The sequence below is a fragment of the Erpetoichthys calabaricus genome, chromosome 16 (assembly GCF_900747795.2).
Source record: "Erpetoichthys calabaricus chromosome 16, fErpCal1.3, whole genome shotgun sequence".
NCBI lineage: Eukaryota > Metazoa > Chordata > Cladistia > Polypteriformes > Polypteridae > Erpetoichthys > Erpetoichthys calabaricus.
In genome coordinates, this window is record NC_041409.2 from 14,773,151 (window position 1) to 14,797,460 (window position 24,310).

Consider the following 24,310-nt stretch of genomic DNA (forward strand, 5'->3'; position numbering starts at 1 on the left):
GCAGGCTTGTCTTTTTGGCAAGAAGATTGTTTGCCAGGAAAATAATGTGAAAATATTGTCAGCAGAGATATTTCTCTGATTGTCTATAAAAAGCTCAAGTCACATCATCACAGTGGTAGTTTCCCTTTCCCTGGTAATTGATCCGTAAATTTCTCCAATTAGGGAATAAGGTTTGGTATAACCAACGGTGAAAAAGCATTAACATTCCAATGGAAATACTGGTCACCAATAGTTATGTTCTGCACTTACTTGTAACACATGGTACAGTTCCGCGCAAATTGCGTCAAGTGTCTGATATAGTGGCAGAACTGTTTGTACAGGAAGTACCAAGCCAGCATCAATTTGACATTGGAAAAGGAGAACACGTCAGATGGCAAATTGTTGACGGACAAGCCAGTGGAAGGCAGCACACTTACAACATTTTCTCAGACATGGCAGACAATGCTTGCTTGTGCTGCTACATGAAGATCCAAACAAATGTACAAGATTTTACTATGCCAAAACTGGAAAGACAGATGGGATGTGGGATTTGGCAGTGAATGAGGTATAATTTGTTATGTATTAATTTTGAAGTTTAAATGTTTTATTATTATTGTTTTTGTTATCTTTGTATTACTATCTTTAATATTTTAATGTTATTTAAGTTTGTTATTGGTTAAGTATGTATTGTGTCTTTAAAGTTTATATATGTGTGTATATCAGATGAGACTAAGAACTGAATATGCAATTATCAAATACAGTAAGTTTCACGTCCTGACCTTCAAGTTTCAAGTATTACATTCTAGCAAGTCAAGTTGAGTCACTGGTTTTATTCAAGCAAGTCAAGTCATAGTTGAGAAATGCTTGCATCTTCACCAACAATTTTTTTTTTTTTTCTGCCACCAATCTAATTATGATAATGTGTGCTCCGTACTAACATCTAAGCTAAGAATAGATTTTCTCAGAGAAAACAATTCTTAATAAGAAGTAAATCTCTCTATTATAAAAAAAAAATCTTGAAAGGAGACTAGGGAGACGAGACATGATCTTCTCTGAAGACAATTTGACATCCCACGAGAGACACTTTAACGTCATGCGAGACAAGGCAGTGAGACATTTAAAACAAGTTCACGGACATCTAACCTAGCAGTTGTTGGAATGCTTTTGGCAGACAGACATCATGTGCTTCCAGCTCTTAAAACAACGACAAGCAACAAGCAGAACATGCAGCTTGCCAGCAACAGCAAACCAGCAGATGATTTGACTGCTACTCCTTAGCATGTGTATTACCAACCCAAGCCCCCCTCCATTTCACAACGCGAGCGGCAGAGGCGCGAAGTGGCAAAAGGACAGTTGCTGTACTGGCTTTTAAATGATCAACATGCAGCTAAACAAGCAGAATACGCAGCTCGCCAGCAGCAAAAAGCCAGCAGATGATCCGACCGCTTCTCCTTAGCGTGCGTTCAGCCTTCAAAACGCAAGCAGCATTATACGTCCTGCGAGAAAGAGATTTAACCATGCCCGGGGCCGGAAATAAAGGACAAGTACAGTATTGTTTTTACAAAAGTTTTAAAGTAAAAGTGAAAACAATGCATATGTAACAATTCCCATGAAAATAATCTCTTTAAATTGTATATCTGGTAAAACGAACGAAGCGAGCAGGGGGCAGAGCCCCCTAGTGGTATATAAAATAACTTTTTCTTAAATAATTTAATTAATATGCTATAGATTTTCCACAGTTTCCTCATTGATGCACTGTGTCTAATACACACAATATTTAAAGAAAGGCTAGGTCACTTCTGAGTATTCATCTATTCTTTTTCCAAATTTACTATACCCTGAGTACAGTTGCAGAGAAGCTGAAACCTGTCCCAGCAAGTACAGGCCACAAGACAGGAATAATCCCTCATCAGGGTGTTAGTCCATTTCAGAGCAAACATACACGCACACATCCACATCAGGGTCCAGTTTAGCATTGACAATCCACCTAACCTGTAAGTCTTTGGACTGTGGGAGGAAACTGGAGCACTCAGGAGAAACCCACGCTGACATGGGGAGTACATGCAAACTCCACACAGGGAGGACACCTGACATATACCCCGGCCTCCTTGCTGTGAGGAAGCAGTGCTGCCAGTGTGCCACCTAGTTGCCCACTTCAGAGTAAAATTACATAAGCAGCTCTCATTTTTAAATAATTTATTGACTTAAATTTGCCTATTGATTAATTAACTAAATATTACAAAAATTCCCTAATTATTTAGAATTATTTATTGAGCACATCTTCACCTTTTCATGACTAAACACCTGCTCAACATAGTAAGTGGACAAAGGTATTGCCAACATTCTCACTGGTACTTTGAACAATGAGGCAGAGGCAGGCAGACGGTGCTGACTATCACAGTTATCCAAGTAGCACCGCAACTTCAGCTTTTTATGGTTTGATGCAAACAGCTCTAATTCATTTTGCTTGGGTCCTGTTCTTCATTTAACCATGATCATCTCTAGTAACAAAATTATACAGAAATACGGAAGGTAGTTATAAAACATAAAAGACGTTACGTAAAATGTAAACACTCATTAAAAACTTGAGTAAACTGACAAAAGTATAAATGTTCTCGTTCATATTAAGCAGTATAGAAGTAGGTAAGGTTTGCTGTACCTTATGTATTTTGTCGTTAATAACAGTCACACACAGACAGCCTGGACATGGACAAAGTAGACACATTGCTAAAGTTCATAGTAACAAAAGTATCGCCCTGGCATGGCTGTATAATATGGTGAAATAATGCAATTCTGAAATTCTGTGAAGTGCTGGGCAAGTGTGATGACAGAACAATGGTGTACATTTTGTAACATCATACATGGATGGGATTCTATGAAGTTGTGCTCATTCTGCTTTTCAATCAAAAGTGAGGCAGCATAAAACACAAGTGTTTGTGTATAACATTTAAGTTATGTGCTATCACGTGAACTCCTGCTGTTATGTTTGTTATTTCACGTAACGAGATTGGAATTGCTTTATTTGCTCTTTGGTCTTGTTAAGATGTGTTATAGTAGAAAAATAAAGTATATGCGCAGTAGACAGGATAATGTGTCTTTTTGTGCTGCATGTGGCGAGTGAGTCACACAGGAGAATGGAGATGACACGCAGCAAAGGAGACAGGTAGAGGGATCGATGCCTGAAGTGGTATGTCATTTAGAACAATGACAGATCATTTACAGTATTTAGGATCAACTCTCTAGCGAGCGTAATTGTCTTTATGAATCTTAAAATGACAAAATTTGAAAATATTGTTGTCGTGTTGGTGAGTCTTGACTCTTACATGTTTGTAGAACACCATTCCATTCTTTAGAGTGTAATCTGCAGTAAACTGAAAGTACAGTAATCCCTCCTCCATCGCGGGGGTTGCGTTCCAGAGCCACCCGCGAAATAGGAAAATCCGCAAAGTAGAAACCATATGTTTATATGGTTATTTTTAGAATGTCATGCTTGGGTCACAGATTTGCGCAGAAACACAGGAGGTTGTAGAGAGACAGGAACGTTATTCAAACACTGCAAACAAACATTTGTCTCTTTTTCAAAAGTTTAAACTGTGAGAACAAAGCAAGCAGTCAAAAAAAAAATCAATAGGGCTTTTTGGCTTTTAAGTATGCGAAGCACCGCCGGTACAAAGCTGTTGAAGGCAGCAGCTCACACCCCCTCTGTCAGGAGCAGGAAGAGAGAGAGAGAGACAGGGAAAAACAAACAGTCAAAAATCAATACGTGCCCTTTGAGCTTTTAAGTATGCGAAGCACCGTGCAGCATGTCCTTCAGGAAGCAGCTGCACACAGCCCCCCTGCTCACACCCCCCTACGTCAGCGCAAGAGAGAGAGAGAGAGAGAGAAAGTAAGCTGGGTAGCTTCTCAGCCATCTGCCAATAGCGTCCCTTGTATGAAATCAACTGGGCAAACCAACTGAGGAAGCATGTACCAGAAATTAAAAGACCCATTGTCCGCAGAAACCCGCGAAGCAGCGAAAAATCCGCGATATATATTTAAATATGCTTACATATAAAATCCGCGATGGAGTGAAGCCGCGAAAGGCGAAGCGCGATATAGCGAGGGATCACTGTATTCTCAAAGTCCTCCATATTACTGTTGCCCTTAAACATGGTTATTGGCTCCAATGATTTAGGCAAGTATGGATGGCTTAGAGTATATGAACAGAAAGTAAATTAAAAGAATACATTTTGAAAAATAGTAATTGTGGCCCTATAACATGAGACTTTGTAAGTCATTTAGCTTAAGTCGCAAGCCATTAATAAGCAACTCAAAGTCAAGTTCAGTCAGTTTTTAAAATTTTGTCAAGTACGTCACAAGTTAGAAAAATTAAGTCCAACTCTAGTCAATCCCATCTGTGATATACATATGTTACAATTGTACATGAAACGCCAAGTAATGAGTACGTACAATATATGAAATACCGTTCTGTTGGGCATAGGGCATCCAGAAAGTGATTTATAGTTTTCTGTTACAAAGCCATCTTGTAGCTTGCGATACTTCTTCCTTAAAGACAAACATTAATGCTATTCCTATCATCTTCTGATCAACCTGCTCAATTAATTCCCAATGCTAACAACCCTGATAACCTAGAAGGTCTGGCCTGCTGTAAATGGCAGGGAAACAGTGTAGATAATTAGTGCATGACAGCGCACAGAGAAGGAGCTTTCCAATCAACAAGATTTATTTCAAAAGCGACACCAAAGTAACACTCTTGTAATAACTATTAATTTGCATCCATACACAGGAATAAGATAACAGATTTGTAAGAAGTAAATAAAAACAGTCAAATGCAGCGATACATAAACACATCATTAGCTCACCAAAATAGGCAAGCATTATTTTGCATTGCATACGTGATGTAAACTACAGTATATTGTATACTGTCATATGGAAATGTTTATTGGATTAACAGAAAATATGCAATATGCACCATAACAAATTAGACAGGGGCATAAATTTGGGAACCCCAACAAAGATATTACATCAATACTTAGTTGAGCCTCCTTTTGCAAATCTAATCCTCCTATAGCCTTTTATGAGTGTCTGGATTCTGGATGGAGGTATTTTTGACCATTCTTCATACAAAATCTCTCCAGTTCAGTTCAATTTGATGGACAGCCTGCTTCAAATCATCCCATAGATTTTTGATGATATTCAAGTCAGGGGACTGTGACGGCCATTCCAGAACATTGTACTTCTCCCTCTGCATGAACGCCTTTGTAGATTTCGAACTGTGTCTTGGGTCATTGTCTTGTTGGAATATCCAACCCCTGCGTAACTTCAATTTTGTGACTGATGCTTGAACATTATCCTGAAGAATTTCTTGATATTGGGTTGAATTCATCTGACCCTCGACTTTAACAAGGGCCCCAGTCCCTGAACTCGCCACACAGCATGATGGAACCTCCACCAAATTTGACAGTAGGTAGCAGGTGTTTTTCTTGGAATGCGGTGTTCTTCTCCCGCCATGCAAAGCGCTTTTTGTTATGAGCAAATAACTCAATTTTTGTCTCATCAGTCCAAAGCACTTTGTACCAAAATGAATCTGGCTTGTCTAAAGGAGCATTGGCATATAACAAGTGACTCTGTTTGTGGCGCGAGTGTAGAAAGGGCTTCTTTCTCATCACCCTGCCATATAGATGTTCTTTGTGCTGAATTGCAGAACGATGTACAGATACACCATTTGCAGCAAGATGTTCTTGCAGGTCTTTGGAGGTGATCTGTGGGTTGTCTGTAACCATTCTCACAATCCTGCACATATGCTTCTGCTGTATTTTTCTTGGCCTGCCAGACCTGCTGGGTTTAACAGCAACTGTGCCTGTGGCCTTCCATTTCCTGATGACATTCCTTACAGTTGAAACTGACAGTTTAAACCTCTGAGATAGCTTTTTGTAACCTTCCCCTAAACCATGAGACTCAACAATCTTTGTTTTCAGATCTTTTGAGAGTTTCTTTGAGGATCCCATGCTGTCACTCTTCAGAGAAGAGTCAAAGGGAAGCACAACTTGCAATTGACCACCTTAAATACCTTTATATCTCATGATTGGACACACCTGTCTATGAAGTTCAAGGCTTAACAAGCTAATCCAACCAATTTGGTGTTACAAGTAATCAGCATTGAGCAGTGACAGGCATTCAAATTAGCACAATTACAAGGGGACCCACATTTTTTGCACAGCCAGTTTTTCACATTTGATTTAATTTCATACAACTAAATACTACTTCACTAAAAATCTTTGTTTGGAAATCAGTACTCAGATGTTCCTAGGAAATGAAAGACATACCACTGTTATCTTTTTTGTTGAAAGGAGAGTAAATTATTATCCAGGCTGAGAGGAGTTCCCAAACTTCTTCATATGACTGTATATAGTGTTAAGTTCTTCCATAGTTGCATTGTGTGCATACCAATGTATCTGTAAAATAGCAGAGCAGCATTTTATATCTTCATCAACAACCTAGGGAGCAAGCAAATTGAAGAATCACTGTGTTTACCTATTAATCATGAAAAGAAACGCCCAAGTGCAATCTACCTGCAGCAATGTGTCAGAAACTCCTGCAAAGCTTTGCTTATACAACAAATTACTTGTTGACGACACACATCAATCATTTTTATGTATCCAGTCAGCAAAATGTTTTTTCTTTGTTTACATACTTCCTTATTATTCCACTCAACAATCTTGTTCCTAATCTTGTTGCAATTTTATTTTATCACAAGAGAAAATTAGATTTTTGTCCAATCTGAGATATTATAAAGACACCACATTCCCAATGTGATACAATATCGAGGGTGGATTGGGATACTTCCAGTTGACAAACCAAAGTTTCTGTGCAAGTTGAGTGGCATACAATAGGATATTGCAAGTGTTTTTTAATAGCACGACAGCTTTTATGCCATTTGGTATTAATATTGCAATTAGTGTTAAAGAGAGATTTTAAATCCAAGGTTATCTGAGAAATTTACATTTTCCCTAAAATGGTTTAAGTCTGGAATACATGTGACTTTTACAAAATTCTAGATGAGATATATGAATAATGTTTAGTTGGCATGCTTTCTGCAAATTGAGCTAGAGTTTATTTTATGAATGATGAATTCCACTCTGAAAATTGTAATTAACAGATTTCCTTAACCTTTGTTTCACAAGATCATTGAAGGGAAAGTTCTTATTGTCATGATGTTGGTCTCTCTATATGTTTTACTTCTGCTTTTTTTTAATATGGGAGATATAATTCTTTACTTAGATTTCAGTTTTAAGTTTCATTATTTTTGCACATTTGGTATGCTGTCATTTTGGCTTTCTTATGGGGGTTGTCAGTTTCTAGCGTTTCTATTTACTGTTGCTAATGTGTTTGCTAGCACGACACAAGCTGAAATCACAATGCGAAATGTCACCAGGATGACAGTGTAAAGATCTGCACTGCACACTTCTGGTTGTCCAAGATTTTGGATTCAGCAAAAACATTTGCGTGTAGCTGGTGATGTGATTTGAGATTATTTATTTATGTGTTTGTTTGTTTCTCTTGTCTACTGATTCTTTCAGTTTAGTGTATTAAGCTTTGCTCGTATTAGTAGTTTGAACCCGCTTTTGTCCTCTGCAAGTTTTTCCTGTATCTCTTGCTATGTGGTTCCTTTCTTTCTCTGCCCTACTCAATCTCTGGTGAACCACCTACCATACCTTTAGCTAATGGTGAACCTCTTGGACTACTGGTAAATTGACCACGATTAGTGTTAAATGGAGAACAGAGCAAAATATACAACAAAAAATTTCCTTGCCATTGCTAAAAAAAAAACAAACTCTGGCCCACAGAGATTTGTTAACTTTCAAACAATTTTCAACAATTTTGAACTTATAAAAGAAAATGTTTATTATATAATAATATGATGATGATAAGCCACAACGTCATAACAACAGCTTGAACAAGATGTATCAACGGTCTCACAGTTTTCATCATTTTCTACCATCCATTTTAAGGACCTAACACTAAAGCTGAACATTTAAGTGACATGCTTCAAGGCAGTTTTTCATGCCAGAAGCACTGCACAAGAACACTTCACATGATTTTCATTATCTTCCAATCAATTGCCCTTCATCTCCCCTTTCCCATGGGGCTCTTGCTAATGGAATCAACTGCCCAAACTTCCTTAGACATGAGGCAACCCACTCCATGGACAGTAGCAGGAGGGGAGTTTGACAGGGGCTATACACCTGTCACACCGTAATGCGGATATCCTAAAGTGAGCTCAAGGAAGGAAGAAATACAGTATCTCATGGAGCAGAAGGGCAAAAGCTCATATTGCCTGCTTGTTCTTCTTTGTTCACACGAAGCATCTAATGTTCCCATGATAAAGTACAAATGAAATCCTTTCTGTTTTCTTCTTGAAACCTACGAGAAAAAACAAAGCTGACCTGCTGGTATAAAGAAAAAAACGTAACTTGTGTAAGTAGCGTAACAGCGTATCTAGATGCCATTATATATATATATGTATATATACACAGTTAGGTCCATAAATATTTGGACAGAGACAACGTTTTTCTAATTTTGGTTCTGTACATTACCACAATGAATTTTAAATGAAACAACTCAGATGCAGTAGAAGTGCAGACTTTCAGCTTTAATTCAGTGAACAAAACAATTGCATAAAAATGTGAGGCAACTAAAGCATTTTTTGAACACAATCCCTTCATTTCAGGGGCTCAAAAGTAATTGGAAAAATTAAATAACTGGAAATAAAATGTTCATTTCTAATACTTGGTTGGAAACCCTTTGCTGGCAATGACAGCCTGAAGTCTTGAACTCCTGGACATCACCAGATGCTGGGTTTCCTCCTTTTTAATGCTCTGCCAGGCCTTTACTGCGGCAGCTTTCAGTTGCTGTTTGTTTGTGGGCCTTTCTGTGTGAAGTTTAGTCTTCAACAAGTGAAATGCCTGCTCAATTGGGTTAAGATCAGGTAACTGACTTGGCCATTCAAGAATTTTCCACTTCTTTGCTTTAATAAACTTCTGGGTTGCTTTGGCTGTATGTTTTGGGTCATTGTCCATCTGTATCATGAAATGCCGCCCAATCAATTTGACTGTATTTAGCTGGAGTTGAGCAGACAGTATGTCTCTGAACACCTCAGAATTCATTCGGCTGCTTCTGTCCTGTGTCACATCATCAATAAACACTAGTGTCCCAGTGCCACTGGCAGCCATGCACGCCCAAGCCATCACACTGCCTCCACCGTGTTTTACAGATGATGTGGTATGCTTTGGATAATGAGCTGTTCCATGCCTTCTCCATACTTTTTTCTTGCCATCATTCTGGTAGAGGTTGATATTGGTTTCATCTCTCCAAAGAATGTTTTTCCAGAACTGTGCTGGCTTTTTTAGACATTCTTTAGCAAAGTCCAATCTAGCCTTTCTATTCTTGAGGCCTATGAGTGGCTTGCACCCTTGCAGTGCACCCTCTGTATTTATTTTCATGCAGTCTTCTCTTTATGGTAGACTTGGATATCGATACGCCTACCCCCTGGAGAGTGTTGTTCACTTGGCTGGCTGTTGTGAAGGGGTTTCTCTTCACCATGGAAATGATTCTGCGATCATCCTCCACTGTTGTCTTCCGTGGACGTCCAGGTCTTTTTGCATTGCTGAGTTCACCAGTGCTTGCTTTCTTTCTCAGGATGTACCAAACTGTAGATTTTGCCACTCGTAATATTGTAGCAATTTCTCGGATGGGTTTTTTCTGTTTTTGCAGCTTAAGGATGGCTTCTTTCACCTGCATGGAGAGCTCCTTTGACCACATGTTGTCCGTTCACAGCAAAATCTTCCACATGCAAGCACCACACCTCAAATCAACTCCAGGCCTTTTATCTGCTTAATTGATAATGACATAGCAATGGACTTGCCCACACCTGCTCGTGAAATAGCCTTTGAGTCAATTGTCCAATCACTTTTGAGCCCCTCAAATAAAGGGATTGTGTTCAAAAAATGCTTTAGTTGCCTCACATTTTTATGCAATCGTTTTATTCACCACACTGAATTAAAGCTGAAAGTCTGCACTTCAACTGCATCTGAGTTGTTTCATTTAAAATTCATTGTGGTAATGTACAGAACCAAAATTAGAAAAAAGTTGTCTCTGTCCAAATATTTATGGACCTAACTGTATATAATGTTCTTACGCTGATACAGTGGGGGCTGTTATTCCAGCCAGGCTGGTTATGATGGCAGGGGAGATATAGCAGTCTTTCGGGAAAATACCAATTATTGGAAAAATTAATTTTAGAAAGTTATTATTCTGCCACAACCAGAAAAATAAAAAAATAGTTTTGAGTAGTGCAGCAGATGGGGCAGACAAAAAATTTGTAATTGGAAACAAAAGGAAGATACAAAAGCCTGGAGACTAAATAAGAAGCCAAAGAAACTAATCAAAAAAGTAAATCAAAACCTGAAACAGGAAAACACGGAAAAAGTGTTTTGCCCTGAAGAAATCTCTATGACCCCTAACTCTGTGAATGTTCGATATTTACAATGAAATCCAGAAGTTTGATTACTGGGAAGTGCAAAAAAAAAAAAAAAAAAAACTCCACAAGAAATACAACTTGGTACCCAAAAGTAAAAGCAAATTGCAGAAATGACCATAACAAAATAAATGAATAATAATAATAATTTTATTATTATAAGTCATTTCATTTACCAGCTAGCATTAATGGTTTTTAAGTGACCAGTTTTATATTGGGCTTAGAGGGCATCATGATGTGAGCTCTAAAACAGAAGCACTGTCAGAGATAACAATAACTTTTTATATTTGCAAAATTAAGCAGAGGATAAGTTATTACCAGTAATTAAAAAAACATTCTGAATAACAAAATGTACTGAAAAAAAAATCTCTGGAATTTTGGATACAGAAATCTCCATGGGTCAGAGAAACTGTTTTTCTTAATAAACTATGTAATTACTGTTAATGCTTTAGATGTAACTGTTGCTTTGGATTCAATTTATAATTAAAGTCGTAAGCCATTATAAGTTTAGAACGCTCATCTTAGGAACTAATGTAAATACCTCAAGAATTAATTCTCTGTCATTCACATTTGGCAGGTATATATTTGCCCCAATAATTTTTAATTTGTTTGGATTCACCAATACCATAATATGTTGTCCTTTAACATGGGACTGTTATATTACACCCAAGAGTTATTCCGATTTACAATTATTTTCTATTTTGTGGTTATATTTGTTGCTTTTGAGCTATTATTTTTAATGTGCTTTTTGTAGCAATGTAACTTTTTTTTTACCATATAGTGTTTATTTAATATATTGTGTTAATGAATTGTTTTCTTATGTTCCTTGTGTTCCCAGGGTGGAACTCCAAAAAAAACCAAAACGTCTACCTTTATATTCAGGTGGAAGAGTTGCTCCCAGCAGAGGTTCATTGATTGTCATGGAGTACTTTTGGTCTATAAGTACTGTTCCTTTGATTTTTCCAGTATTCTGATTACTTTGCTTCTGTTTTTGGGTTTTAAGTTAATTAGATCAAAGGTTGAACTTGTTCATCTTGAATTGCCTTTTAGGCATATCCTTTTTTTTGTTGTTTTTTTCCATTTCATTGATTTAAAAAAAATTATTGAATAAATCCCTTATTTTAAAATATTCTTTGCAGGATTTGTCTTTAAGGCTGGGGGTTTGAAGTTTTCCTCTCCCTAAAGGGGCATTTGTATATGTGTTGGGACATTTCAAGTATTTTTTAACTCAGTCTAAAAGTCTGAAGCCCTATAAGGGATTGTGCAGGCCAAAACTACCTGTTGAATTTGGGGCCAGGCTCCCTGGGATGAAGCCTATCTCTAGGAAGGTTAGTAAAGGTCCTGAACTGGTTTGTGTGTCTTTTTAGAGTCCTTACACCCTTTATACTATTTATCTGTACTCATCACTAAAAAGACACTATAGTGGCTACAAACAGAATTGTTTTGTGAATTAAATTTACAGATGAATCCAATAATTGGCAGATAATCTAGAATCCATTGAATCATTATAGAGAGATTTGGACAGCATACAAACTGTGGCAGAATACAATCTTGGGTAGATTTGTGGCAGATGAAATTTAATGTAAGTAAATATAACGTGTTACATGTAGGAGGTAAAATGTTAGGTTTGAAAACACAATGAAAGGTCAGAAATTTGAACATACACCTTAAGAAAAAAATTTAGGAGTTATAGTGGACCCGGCACTATCACCTGCCAGAAAGCGATCAGAAGCCATTAAGAAGGCTCACAGAATGTTAGGTTATATAGCATCCTGATGTGTGGAGTACAAGTTAAAGGAGGTTATGCTCAAGCTTTGTAACCTACTGGTGAGGCCTCGTCTACTCTGTAGAGTTTTGGTCAAATTACAAAAAGGACATAGTAGCACCGGAAAAAGTCCAGAGAAGAGCAACTAGGCTGATTCCAGGGCTACAGGGGATGAATTATGAGGAAAGTTTAAAATAGCTGAACCTTTTTTCAGTTTAAACAAAAGAAGATTATGAGGAGACAAGATTGAAGTGTTTGAAATTATGAAGGTAATTGGTACAGTGAATTGAGACTGTTATTTTAAAATGAGTTCATCAAGAACATGGGGCCACAAATGGAAACTTGTCAAGGGTCATTTTTGCACAAACATTAGGAAGTGTTTTTCTTTACATAGAGAACCATAGGCACATGGAATAAGCTACTAAGTAGTGTGGTAGACAGTAGTAGTTTAGGGACTTTCAAAACTAGACTTGATGCTATTTTAGAAGAATTAAGTAGATAGAAACAACAAACTTTGTTGGGCTGAATGGCCTGATCTCTTCTAGACTGTTCTAAAGTTCTAATATTCTTCCATTTCCACACACCTGGTTTTTATATCATAGGTAGGAAGAAAAAAAATTGATCAATGCAGTCTCTTTTCAGCCTGAGTACGTCTACTCTAAAAATACTATCTTGTTGTTTAAGGATATGCGATGTGAGGGCACTTTCTTTTCTCTTAAGATTATAATTGAGACCTTAAACATTCCAGCTTATAAAGTATATTGATTGATAGGAATTTATAAGTATTTATGCCATGTACAAAACATTTTCTGATATTAAAGGGAAATTTTAGTTTTCTTGCCACTTTCACATCTTCATTACTACCAGTGAAATAACCAATAAATTGCAGAATTAGACAGTTGAGAAAAGACAAACAGATAATAAGTTGCTCTCTTGTACTCTATCCACCAATATTTCAGCTACCCAAAACCTTATAACATGATAAATTGACTGATTAAATGGATGTATAGATGGATTATTTGAAAGAACATTAATTGTACACCAGAACATTTGTAGACATGCATATTTATACAGGCGCAGTCTACAAATTATTCTGGGTCACAAAGTACGATAGTGCCAGGGACTGATCTTGCAAGTCTCTAATTCCTAGTAGAAGTCCTTACCAAGGAGGCAGTGTTTAAAACCACATGTAACTGAAAATGTTGATGTCTGATTATTTTAATAGAATCTCAAAGACATGAAAGCAACCTATAGATAGATAGATAGATAGATAGATAGATAGATAGATAGATAGATAGATAGATAGATAGATACTTTATTAATCCAAAGGGGAAATTCACATACTTCAGCAGCAGTATACTGATAAAGAACAATATTAAATTGCCAAATGACTTAGAGAATTTTTAATGAGCAAATAACACGAAAAAAGCCATCAGCAGAGCAAGAAAGCTCAAGCAAGAAGTAATGCTTGAAAATTGCATTAATCAACTGAAAATCTCCACTCTTAATAAAGAATTAAAATGCTGAGCTCGCCCACCACCAAAATAAGCTATCCGCTTGTAAAATGGGCAGAGAGACGTTTGCCTATCAGCACAGAGCCTCATTAGTGAGCCGAGAAAATCGCAGTTGAACACAGTGAACTGAAACACTTCACTCACTTGAAGTCTTAAATCAGCTCAGGTGTGAGAAAAGACTAAACAATGTAAATGGCAAGTTTAATGTCAATGATTGTTACTGGCCAGGGAAAATGGAGTAACCTCCACTTAAAGGCCAACATTAGCATTTCAATTGAATTAAGTTCTTGATGAAAATAATAAGACACTGAAAAACCCAAGAGAAACCCTATACTGTTTGTTAGCACAACAGTGCAAATTTAGGTTGAAATATTTTCCCTTTTTTCGGGGTTTAATAAAAATGAATCAATGTGCAGGGTCTTTGAAAGCAGGATAAAGTTTAGTTATTGTTTTTATAAAATTCTAGCCGATGTCACCATTCAGCATCAAATTTTAATAGGTCTCAACATCAGTACATAGAACTGACATAGTGTTAAAGACATTAATCTTCATATTAAATTCAAATTATATCATTATTATAATTAATATATTTTTATTGTTATTCAAATTTAATGTCATTGAATTTAACAACAACATCTTTGATCCTGTATAAACCAAAATCACACAATGAACTTTATCAGACCCTGTTTTTTGACAGCCCCCATGCTGTGCCTCCCTAAGAAGACAATGCCGCCCCAAAAAAAAAGCCTTGTAGGAAAAGAAAAATAAAAGAAATCTTGGGAAAGGCATTTTAGAGAGTGACTCCCCTTTCATGTGGGTTGGGCGTGCAATGGGTGTCAAAAATGGGGTAAGCACAACACAATCCACAAAACAGAGCTCAAGTAATCCTCTTCACAGAGCTAGGTGGCCAATCTACCATTGCCACCTTTAGAAATACAATGCAGTAGTACAAACTACAAGGCAAAGGGACGAATAGATTATACCACTCAGTAAATACAGAACTATTACATATAAAGATACAGAAAATAAGTAACATAAACGAAAAACGAAAATTTCTGTCTATAAATTAATTGTAGAACCACAGCCAGATTGTAGAAAATGATTCCGTCAAGCCAGACAAAATCAGAGTCCTGGAGAATTTGGCTAACTACCCACCTCCCGACTATATGCCATTCTATAGCTCAGTCAGTGCTGGACCGGCCAGTCTGATGATTCCAGTGCTACTTCACCTCATTACCATTTTGATTATGGTTTTCTTAATAACCAGCACCATTTTGTATGCTGATTTTTGTGGGTGTTATTGCTTGTGGCCACTCGTGGCATGATGTATGACATCATTACACCTTTTATGGAAAAGTTTGTATTTACATGTACTGTATTATATGTTTGCTTGCCTTTTTTAATTGTTGTTTTAACTATCTTTACATTATAATTATGTTTTATTATTTTAAGTGTACTTCTGCTCCTTGTGCTTTGTGGGTGAAACCCCAGGAGATGAGGTCACACCGACTTTACCACTCCTGAGCCCCCACCCAGCTATTTAGGCCAGAGCAGATAAGTTTCAGATTAGGAGATTATTGCACTTGCATTTGGAGTTGTAAGTATTGCTATTTTCTATTTTTTGGGATTTTCTGCTTTTTGTTGACTTCTTAACGATAATAAATAATGATAGCAATAATACATCTTATTTATGTGACACCTTTCCCATGCTCAAGGTGCTTCCCTGTCCTTATTTTGACGATTCTGATCACTGGATTATGTAGTTGGATTTATTTTCTTTAGCTGTGCCTTTTAGTCAACTCCTTTTTGCCTCTTTTGAGCATTTTGCCTTATTTACTATTTTTTGCTCAAAAAAAATATAAAGATTCATTGTTTGATATATTCTGTCTACAGACTGGATTTATTTTCATCCTCCCTCTTGTGGGGATTTGTAAGGGAAAACAAAATAAAGGGTGCTTGAAACTGTCTGGCTGTTATCCTAAAATATCCTAACTTCATATGTACCAGCATATTTTATACAGTTTTAGGAACTGAGATTACCATTCGGCGATAACCATTTACATATAAGACGTCTTATTCTGTAAACCAACTATTTAGACAAGACTTTTAATGATTAACTCTTTTGGGATCTTTGGATGTTGTTTAATAGGAGAGGGGTATTGCTAGAATGTACCTTTTATCTGAGTGCCCACTGGTGGGATTGAAATATTTACCAGCTACAGTACTACTGTATATGCAAATGAACCTAAGTGATAACAGGAGTTGTTCTTATAAGACTAATCAGACTTGGTATGGAGAGCCTTGCTGCTCACATGATGAGCCTCTACCAGTTGGTGTAAATAAAGGACATCTTTGGATTTCATTTACAGCAACGACTCAAGAGTTTTTTTTACTTACTAAATCTTTTCAAGAACAGGGTTTTATTATATTTTGGGACTTTTTAAAATGATTTTGCCAGCTCTCCTTATTTGGGAGCCTTCTAGACCAAAACCTGCACACAGCACTGAGATGTAACCATCACTGGGTGAGCCTCTTCTGGGCTGGCTAGTGAAGGTCCTGACCTGCTTTGTGGCTATTTTCTGGAGGCCTCACACACATTGTACTATGTTTAGGATGCCATCTCACAACAACACCATTATAAAGATTTGGATGAGTATAACAAACCTGTCCAATCTATTTATTAGAAAATCTAAAAACATTGACTTCTAGATTATACAGGAAAATTGCCATAGTCATACTTGACCCTATCCCCAGTTTTTGTTTTGTTGTTTTTGCTTGTAGTTATTCTGTCACAGGTGGAATTGAGTGGTCACAATGGCTAAATAAAAGTAAAGAACCAAGGGCCTCATGTATAAACGGTGCATATGCACAAAAATGTTGCGTAAGCCTGTTTCCACGCTCATAACTCAATGTATAAAAACTAAACTTGGCGTAAAGCCACAAACATTTTCACGCCAGCTCGATCCCTTGCGTTTGCACCCAACGTCAAAGCAGTGCTACTGTTCCTGTATGGTTTCCCTTTCTTTTTTAGATCCACATCCCTGATACAGCTTTATCAAATACACTGAAATTAACTGCATATTGTTTATTAGTTTAAGGCATTTGATTGTAATCAACCCGTAACCATATAATGGTGCACGGAATGGCCAAACTTTTCTAAATACCATTACTGCTTTAGCGTTGTCACTGTCAGTGCAGCACTCAGAGAATTTAACCCACTGTATCTGAGTGTGGAATCACAGCTCTACAGCAGTTGATCAGAAAGAGGATTATCGGGATAGAGCATCTAGCACACGCTGCCTCAGCCATGCGCACAGTCTATTTGAACTCCTCCTATTCAGCAAATGCTTCAGACCCTTTTCTGCATGAACCTCGCTATTCAGAAACAGTTTCATCCCAAGAGTTCTAAACGCACTCAATCGGTCCATCAAGTGTTCCTGGTAGAACTGTTTGTACTTACTGTATAAGTACAATTACCTCACTGTAAACTTGCACTACAGTTGTAATATTGCACAACCTCAGCCACTTTATAAAGCACGTATTTACATATGATGATGACTGGCTTCTAAGTCGATTTAGATTTCGAAGTGCTATCTTCTTGGAGCTCCTGATATAATTTTTAAGATGAAATGCAGTAAAGCATGTTTATTACATTATAAAGACAAGTTTTAAACTTCATTAAATGAACCCTAGCCTGAAGGAATCTTATTAATTTTTTAACTTTAAGATTTCTCACTTAAAGATTTACCAGTGTTGTTTCTTGTCATAGTGTCCATATAAACACAGAGAACTCCAGTTTCTGTATTACATCTTGCCTGAAGAAGGGGCCTGAGTTGTCGAAAGCTTGCATATTGTAGTCTTTTTAGTTAGCCAATAAGAGGTGGCATTTTGCTTGACGTTTCAGTAGATTTATAATGGCTAACACGATACAACACCCTAGTACTACAAACTTTGTTAAAATAATGTATATTGCTAATAATAAACCATGTGAGGACACTGTGGCGCAGTGCTAATGACAAGCTGCCGCCCCGTTCAGGGATTGTTCCTGCCTTGCACTGTATGCTTGCTGGGATTGGTGCAACCCTGGATAGATAGATGGATGGAAAAATAAAACACGTACTATGAAGATATTTCAGTGTTCCATAAAAGTTTTGAAGAATCAGCGTTCTAAGCTTACAGATGGCTTAACATCTATTACAGAGCTGATAGTGTGGCGATTGGTTAGAAAGAAAAGGAAGGACAGGAATTGGGGGTTAGTATGTTTGAGAGAGACAGTACTGCTACAATAAATTATTTTATTGAGGGTCGCGCACGGCGCAGCAAGCATCTTGTGGGAGGCAAGAACAATCTCTGAATGGGGCGCCAACTCGTTACTACCAGTGTGCCACCGTGTTCCCATGTTTAATACATGCTTTAATTCCTTTCATTATGAAAGTTATATCAAGTATACATCTTAGTATTTAAATTGTTTAGAAAGCTGTAATATCATGAATGTAATGTATTTTGTGTCTTCTCGGCAGAAGAGAAAGCCCGTTTAAGAAAAACATAGTGATTCACACACATAAAGTACATAGAAGAATACATAGAATATGAAGCATTTAACTTGCTACTTTAAATGATTTTAAGATGAAGTTTATGACATTCTACTTTAATGACAAAATAAACAATGTGATTAAAGTGGAAATTTCGAGATTAAAGTTGACATTTGGACATTTTTTTCCACTGTGTCCCTATTTTCTTTTTCTTTTCTCTGTACCCTAATATGCTTTCATATGACACTCAGACAGTGGGCTACGACTCGACTTTTCACAGCAACTTTGATATCTGACCACTTCTTATTTATTTTTGGGCACTGTGCGACTTTCTGAACTTGAACTTTCGAGTTTCTCCACCACTATGTCACTCAATCAACTTCCCTTTGTTGTTTATATCACTACTTAAACCAACAAATAGTACGTTTTTCCTTGCCCCTACTTGGTATTCACTGAAATTCTTCATTTTCCCCAGTGCCATTGTCCATCCATCCATCCATTTTCCAACCCGCTGAATCCGAACACAGGGTCACGGGGGTCTGCTGGAGCCAATCCCAGCCAACACAGGGCACAAGGCAGGAAGCAATCCCGGGCAGGGTGCCAACCCACCGCAGGACACACACAAACACACCCACACACCAAGCACACACTAGGGCCAATTTAGAATCGCCAATCCACTTAACCTGTATGTCTTTGGACAGTGGGAAGAAACCGGAGTACCCGGAGGAAACCCACGCAGACATGGGGAGAACATGCAAACTCCATGCAGGGAGGACCCGGGAAGCGAACCCAGGTCTCCTAACTGCGAGGCAGCAGCGCTACCACTGCGCCACCGTGCCGCCAGTGCCATTGTCTTTTCACAGAATGCAAAAAATAAGGGTATATTTATATTTATTTGGTTATTCAAAGAGGTGTAATTCTTGGTGGAGATATGGTGGGGCGGCAGGCGCATGCATGGGCATTACTTTTTATGCAGACCATGATTTATGGAGCAGAAGAATGTGGAAGTTGGCGTATGCACAGATTTATGTATTTGCATTTTTTGTGCGTACGCTCATTTCCACATTTGTAAGTACACCATGTTTTACTGTGAATTTTACGCACAGTGTTTTACATGAGGCCCCAGGTGATGAATTTTAAATGGAAGAATTAGTAAATGTCAATACCAGGCATCATCCAATCAAATAACAAAGCATAATGCACAAATAAAAACCAAAGTCTTGAAGAATCTAGTCAAAATTTGTTATCACCAGAAAGTATTAAAGAGAAAAACTAGTGATAGACTATACATTGTATATATAAATTTGGATAAGTTAAAACAACATTTATTTCAATAGCACATTTTTGCAAAGGATGTAGCTCAAAGTGCTTTATAAAAATCTTGTGGTTAAATTAAGGTCTGTGGCTGGTTGCCATATTTTAAATAAAAAATTAATTGCCACAATCGTGACTCTGGGTGAGGCACAGTAGGGTCGTGGTGTGCGATGCGGGAGTGGAAAGCCATGCACTTAGTGCACATGTACAGTATCATGTGCGACCCCAGCTGGCACCGGAAGCTGCTGATTGCCACAGCTGGGCTACACACCATTTTTAAAGGGAAGCGCAAGTGCTAGAGGGAGAAAATGAAAGCAGACTAAAGGAAAGGAGATAAAACATTGGTCATTGAGAAAGATGAAGGAGGTTAAAAGAAGTAAGAGTACTGAAAAGAGAACTAGGAGGGCCAGAGCTCATGCAGCAGAAGGAGGCAGGTGGTTAGAATTGGAGCCTCAGGGCAAGAAGAAGCCAGCAGTTGGAGAAGGGGCGCACCTACTGCACATCACAGGGGAAGTGGGAGTGGCCTGATTGTAAAGTCTCCTACAAGGGCCAATCGTGATTGGCAGGGAGGTAAGTATGGTTCAGCGTGGTGTCCCAGGGTTGCCTGAGGAATGCCAATGGGTACCCGAGTATGGACTTAATGGTTGACTGCACATGTCAGCAGGCATCTCCTCGCACTGCAAGGTCCAATTAGGATAAGTGGAGGAGACACAAATTTTTAGAGGGAAGTATTAGGGCTCATGTGTTTGTAAAATACAGTCTCTACTCTGATTTTAACTTCGGTTTTTAAAGGAATGTTTATTTAATGGATTTTAACCTCCATACTGTTCACTGTTTTTTGAACACCATATTTAATTTATTTACAAGCACCATGCTACATTATTTATTTATTTACTTATTTATTTTCTGGACACTGTTTGGATTTGTTATTTTTAATACAAGCACTTTTGCATCTTTTCGTTCATGTTGTGTCCTCATCTGCCAGCGCATCTGGTTACGTTATGAATGGTTTTGATATGTACAGACAAGAATAGGAGCATGGAGCCGACCCGTACCGCCACACGTCAAAGAAATGGTTACGTGCAAAGAAAAACAAAAGAATACCCAGACCGCACTGAGCATTTTGCCTACTGTAAAAGTTATTAAGTAGTTCTTTATGTATTTAATTTTCAAGGGCTTGTCTTTAAAGAATTGGGTTCAGTGGGTCTTGTGACAAGTTGGGGTCCTCTTTCATTCAGCTGCACAGGACTTTGATCAGTTGGTGGTGGCACAGAAAGCCTTCACTGAAGAACCAAAAAAAAAAATTACAGAAAATAAAGATTAATAATGACTGTGGGTTCATTGAAGATATAATTCTATGCATATCAAATTTATTAAAGGTAGAACTAAAATGCAACTAAGAAATTTTCAAATTAAAAAAGTGGGTTGTTACGATTTTTTAAAATGATCTCCAGTGTTAGCTTGGCATATCTCTGTTGGTAAAGTATTCCAGATTTTTGGTGCCTAACAGCAAAGGGCCATCTCAGGCAGGCAGTGTGGTGAAGTAGTTAAGGCTTTGATCTTCAAACCCTGAGGCTGTGGTTTCAAGTCCCGCCACTGACACTGTTATTTGTGAATTCATTGGCTTTCACAACTGTTTTTATGTTCTTTAGGGCACCTTTTGCACTTTCTGTTATGTCAAATCATAACTGAAAAGGATAAGAGAAAGGCCTTTGTCAGTTCCAGTGTACCTGAGATCGTACCGTACTACCAGTGGATCAATACTAGACTAAGTAGTATGGTACTAAGAGGAGATGATCCTCAGGTCTAAGTGCTGTCTCAGTGAACAACAGAACAAGATCAAAACCAAGTTTAACTATTCCGCAGTTGTCTTGTTTTGACCTCATATTTCTCCTCAGTCTGCTTAGCCGTCTGATTTCCCATTAACTGTGACACGTCATCAGTTACCACCTCCCCCATGTAATGTTACTGTCTGTAACAAACAACAATTAACAATAGTATGAAAAATGCCATTTTTACATTACCCAGGATTGAATCTTGTGTCAGTAAAAATTATTTTAGCTACCATAAGGTTATCTGGACATAACAGAATGGCGCGACCACATTCAGGCGCCTTCCCAATCGCTCCATCTAGACTGTGTGTTTTTTTAGTTTATTTCCTTAATTTATTATTTCTTCAAACACAGACGACATCAGGTTTAGTAATTTATGACAGTAGAACACTTTTGGAAATTGGAAAACGTTTCTCTACTTTTATTTCGGACACTTTTAAACCGATCCGTTGTGGCCGGGTGAGATACTCCTCAACCCAGACGACAACAATAGATACGACGCTGACCCATGGCGATGAACAAAGAAACGGCGTGGGAAACGCAGCAGTGTCCGAAACAGACTGAGACAACAAGCACATCACCCACCATTGCCTAGCATCCTGCTGGCTAATGTTCATTCACTAAAGAACAAGCTGGATGACCGGAGGGCAAGAGTTACTTTCCAACGCGACATGAGGGATTGTAACATTTTCTGCTTTACGGGGACATGGTTGACCCCCCACAGTGCTGGACCAAGATGTAACAATGTCGGATTCGTTCTCTGTGTTTCGCATGGACAGAAATGCGGAGTCTAACAAAGCTAAAGGTGGGGGAGTCTGCTTCATGACTAATAACGAATGGTGCGATGCCAGGAGCGCTTCCATTCTCTCTGGCTACTGCTTGCCTCATCTGGAGTATTTAATCGTCAATTGTCGTCTTCACTATCTGCCTCGCGAGTTTACCTCGGTCATTGCCACGGCAGTCTACATCCCACCCCAGACGGACACAGGCATGGCTTTGTCTGAACTCCATGATGTTCTGTGTATGACTCAAAACAAACACCCAGACGCAGCATTCATCATAGTAGCGGACTTTAATAAGGCAAATATCAGACAAGTAATGCCGAACTTCCACCATAATGTCATGTGTCCAACTAGGGAAGCCAGAATTCTGGATTACTGCTACACCCAGTACAAGCAGGGCTACAAAGCTGTTTCACATCCAGTGTTTGGGAAGTCTGACCATAACGTCATTTTCCTCATGCCGGAATGTAAACAAAGTTTCATTCGTGAAGCTCTGATCACGAGGGAGGTGAAGCGCTGGTCTGCCCAATCACAAGCTATTTTGCAGGACGCGCTCGATGGCGTAGACTGGGACATGTTCCAAACATGCAGAGATGACATCAACAAGTTTTCGGAAGCAGTAGTTAACTTTGTTGGTATGCTTGCTGATGAAGTTGTCCCCACAGTGAGAGTTAATTTTTTTCAAACCAGAAACCGTGGGTTGACAGATTGATCCACAAGGCAGTAAATGCTCGAAGCGCTGCTTATAATGTTGGACTCAATACTGGTGATATGAGCGCTTACAAAGCGGCTTCATACAGCATTCGACGTGCGGTGAAAGACACCAAACACTGGTATCTGGAACAAGCAGAGCTGCACTTTCAACAGGGTGACATACAGAGCATTTGGCACAGACTGCGTACCATTACGGACTACAAAGGAAAATCTAACGCAACGGTAAGCGCAGACTCTGCATTTTCATTTGTTAACAAACTCAACGCGTTTTACGCCTGTTTTGAGGCTGGTTACGCAGCTAGCGCTAACTACTATCTGACTACAGAGGACAGTGACGTCATCAGCATTGCAGAGTGCAATGTGCGTGCAGCACTGAAGTGGGTAAACATCAAGAAGGTGGCAGGACCAGACGGCATCTCTGGATGCCTGCTGCGTTGCTGCACTGACCAACTAGCTGGAGTACTCACCACCATCTTTAACGAGTTTGTAGCGCAGTCCTTGGTTCCTATGTGCTTCAAAAGATTCACAATCGTTCCTGTTCAAAAGAACAGTAAGCCCTCGTGCCTGAATGACTACTGACCTATCGCACTGACATGAGTAGTCATGAAGGTTTTCGGGAGGCTACTGAAAGACATCATCTCATCCTCCATCCCAAGCACCTTTGACCAACTCCAGTTCGCCTACCGTCCTAACAGATCGACGGAGGACACCATTTCCCACATACTGCACACCACCCTCAGCCATGTGGACAAGAAACAGGGGAACTATAATAATAATAATAATAATAAATTTTATTTATATTGCACTTTATATTTTAGCATGTGAGATTGTTGTTCATTGACTATAGTTCAGCATTCAGTACAATAATACCCTGTAGACTGTTTGCGAAACTGAGGGACTTAGGACTCAACAACCACTTGTATGCATGGGTGCTGGACTTCCTCACAGGCAGAACACGGGCAGTGAGGGTTGGTAACTGTGTTTCCAACAGCAACACCAACAACACAGGAGCTCCATAAGGGTGTGTTCTTAGCCCCCTGCTGTACTCCCTCTACACCCATGACTGCATGGCCACATATTCCTCCAACACTATCGTGAAGTTAGCAGATGACACGATGGTACTGGGCTTCATCGTGAACAATGATGAGACGGCCTACATGGATGAAGTTGTGAACCTGACATTGTGGTGTCAGGAAAACTGCCTCCAGCTCAATGTCAGCAAAACCAAGGAGCTGGTGGTGGACTTCAGCAGGAGACTACAGTGGGACTGTAAGCCCCTCATCATTATCAGGACTCCAGTGCAAAGGGTGAACAATTTTAAATACCTGGGGGTTGACATCT